This window comes from Carassius auratus, unplaced genomic scaffold, assembly GCF_003368295.1.
Source record: "Carassius auratus strain Wakin unplaced genomic scaffold, ASM336829v1 scaf_tig00023476, whole genome shotgun sequence".
NCBI classification, from domain to species: Eukaryota; Metazoa; Chordata; class Actinopteri; order Cypriniformes; family Cyprinidae; genus Carassius; species Carassius auratus.
The window spans coordinates 283,963-287,500 of record NW_020525272.1 but is presented as its reverse complement, the minus strand read 5'-3'; the positions used below and the strand labels follow the sequence as shown (position 1 = coordinate 287,500).

General features: G+C 32.8%; 1 long non-coding RNA gene across 1 annotated transcript; it reads right to left on the bottom strand.

Annotated features, from left to right (window-relative positions):
- Positions 1–1,289: 1,289 nt before the first annotated feature.
- LOC113077886 (uncharacterized) lies at positions 1,290–3,228 on the bottom strand. The gene is made up of 3 exons (XR_003281401.1): positions 3,129–3,228; positions 2,639–2,667; positions 1,290–2,373 (listed from the first exon to the last, which is right to left on the bottom strand). It is a non-coding gene; the product is annotated as an uncharacterized LOC113077886 (long non-coding RNA).
- Between the last annotated feature and the right edge of the window lie 310 nt (positions 3,229–3,538).

Here is a 3,538-nt window from a genome sequence, read left to right as displayed (position 1 = left end):
ATGCGGCCCGCACCACATGCTGAATAAAAAAAAAACAGAAAAAAAAACTTTATCAGTTTGTAAAATTTTATTGTTTACATCAATTTTAAAAAAAATATGCAACTGATGAAATGTAAGCTATATCCTAATGTTTTTACGTGATTTTTTTTTATTCTTCATATATGATTTTCAGATATGAGCACTGGCATAAGCATTTAACAAACACATATAAGCGCGCACTTTGGCAGAATTCAATTCAAATAGTCATCAACAGCCAATAGGTAAATTGCCTTTAAGGTAAAATTGAACATCAGAATGGACATATTTGTTTTTTAAAGGAAGAAAAAAAAGAAATTCAAAAAATGCCAGCGAATTAACATGTACAAACTGTCAATAGTCGCAGTATCAGTACACTGTAAACCCCGAAAAGTTGAGAACTCAAAAAATTTGTGGAAACTTATTACCTCAACTTTTAAGTTGATAAAAGTAATTGTTTTAAATTCAGTTACACCTAAATTCATAGAACAGATTAACTCAAAATTATTTATTTGAATACACTTTTTGTATGCATTTTATAACTCAAAACAATACATTTTATCAACTTAAAAGTTTTAAGTCAGTTACACTTAAATCCACAAAACAGATTAGCCCAAAATTATTGATTTGAATAAACTTTTCTTCTATGTGTTTTATAACTCAATTTATATTTAATTTCTTTATAATTTTTAAAGAAATTTGACCTCAAAATTAAAAATATTATTCCTTAAACATTAGAAAGGAAGACAATTTCAAACTCCATATATGAAAGTACGTTTTATTTAGCAAAAGGCATTTTTTGCAGCATTATAACAGACCTCTGTATACATTAGAATGTAACTGTATGAGACACAACAAATGTAAAGGACAGAGGTGTAAAAAACTAGTGCATCCAGAGATACAGGAAAAACTCTCGAACAAGTAATTTTTTTTTTTTAAACTGCAATCTGGGTGCTAGTGGCATTCACTAACGCAGTCCCAGTATTTAATAAGTGAACACAAAATTTGTGTTCTGCTAAATTTCTACATTTGAGATAAGTATTACAACAGACTGTAACAATATTAAAGTCACAACAAGTGAAAAAAGAAAATTAACAGTCTCTCGTGCATCCAGAAAATTTAAACTGCAATCTGGGTGCTAGTGGCTTTCAGTAATGCAATCCCAGTAAATACTAGGTAAACACAAAATCTGCTTTCTGGAAAATTTCTAAATTTGAGAAGTATAAAAACAGACTGTAACAATATTAAAGTCACAACAAGTGAAATAAAAGACAATAAACAGTCTCTTGTTTATCCAGAAAATTTAGACAGCAATCTGGGGGCTAGTGGCATTCAGTAACGCAATCCCAGTAAATACTTAAATTAAAATGCAATTCTCCACTTCACTGGGGAATTTAAAAGCTTGAGCTCAGTGTTTAATAGGGCAAATACAGTAGTCACAACAACTGAAAAGAACAGAAAATAAATTGTATCGCACTCGTACATCCATTACTCTTACTCCTTATTCAGTAGCTCATTTTTTGACTCAGCAATCTGGGTGTTAGTGGCTTTGAGTCCTCCAAACCCAGTAAGACTTTTTGGATGAAGTTAAAGGTGTGGGTCAGCTCTTTGGGGTAGTTGAGATGTAATGCATATATCAAACCAAACATCAAAAGAAAAGCATCAGCCAACCTGGAAATGTCCCTTAGAACAATGTCACCTTCCAGCACAACAGCAATCCCAGCAGGGTCAAATTGAACAGTGGAACTCGAGTCTCCATTCACCATGCTGACAAGAGCTGAATCTGCAGTGTCTGGCTCATCAACCTCTTCAGTCTGAAAAGCATTAGAGAACTTCATAAGCATAATCAGATAAATAACATTAAAATTCAAAGGAGATGTATAAAAACCCACATTCCACATCTTAAAAAAAACACAGAGTCATCTTCGTGCAAATAGACAGGGGGGGCTCGAAGTGCAGCTGAACGTCTGTTGCCAATATCGTAGTGATCCTGAAAAAAGATAGAATTGTCTTTAGTGATGCAAGAGAAAATAATAAAATAGAGAAAAAAAGTACAGATGAAAGAAGGGAAGAAATGTAAAGCAAAAAAAAGTTAAAAGCCAGGTTTAAACAATAACCAGATAGCAGTAAAATACTTGTGCACATTAACCAATTAACTTGTACTATAAATGTAATTAACAAAATTCACCGTAAGATCATAGGCACTACAGATGCTTCTCAGTGCTTCTGCTGCCTTGCCTGTACGGGCAGCCTTCAGCCTGTAAACAGCAATCAGTCGAGGAGTATGTCTGTCCAGCTCTGCATAGAACTTGTTTTTCTGAAGCTGATATTAAAAATTCTGTGGAATTCTGCAGCAATCTGAAAGCAAGCATTCAAACGAATAACATAAAGAAATGTTAAATAAGAAAACAAAAGTAAGAGAATCACATAGGAATTCAAGGATAAGAATCATAACCTGCATTTCCAATCCATCATGAAAAATCATGACAATGACAAGACATGAGCAAACCCTGAGCTATGCCAACCTCTAAAATCAGTTGTTATCAGTTTTAAAAACGCTGCATACTTTTAGTCTTTACATATGTATTTTCACCCCCAAATTCCAAATTGTAAGTTTACTCACATATATGCTCTGGTCTCACAAGTTTTAACCTGTAAAGAAAAGAAATACACAAATTAATAGTGAGGCAGAGACATCTCAAAGTCATACAACAATTTCAGAATTTATAACATTTGGCTTCCATTGCAGGTAATTTAATTTTAAGCATTGGATAAAAAACAAGTAATATTGAATGAAAGTGGTTTTTATCTATATATATATTTTTTTCTGTTTCAATTTAGGTTCTGTAACCGAAAAACTTCAATACAAGCACTGTGATAACCAGCGGTACCACAAATTAATATCCGTGCAATGCGATTGCGAGCATACATCAACTATGTCCCTAAATGGTTAAAATTTAGATCCATCACTCCACAAATAACATCAGGCCTAAAGTGTGCCTGATCATTTTAGGTCGCTAAACGCAACAATAGTTTCAGGTGGATGACTATATTGTCACATTCTGATGCAGATTACTAGAACAACTTTTTAAAAAGTTTTAAGAAGTACTTACCAGATTATAGGCGCTAAACAAACCGCAGACGACATAAACTTTACCTGGTATGTTGTGTTTTTAAAAACATGCAAATAAAGTGCACTGAGTAGACTCTTCCTTTTCGTTGGCAGATTGGAACGCGATAAAGCTCATTACTGCCACCAAGAGGCAAATATGAGGCTTTGTTAATTTGTTTTACTTCGTTGTTATTTTTACAGTCATGAAATAAACGGACATATCATGATGGTCATGTTGACTAGTCTGTTTTGGAGAGTTTTACCTAATATGTTTTAAAAATAGCAAATAAAGTGCAACGAGGACACTACAATTTAGATTTATGCATTTCAATTAATAGTAAAATTCCATCAAATTGAATTAAATAACCCATACATATTTTAATTGAATAACTGAACAATCCCTAATCAATT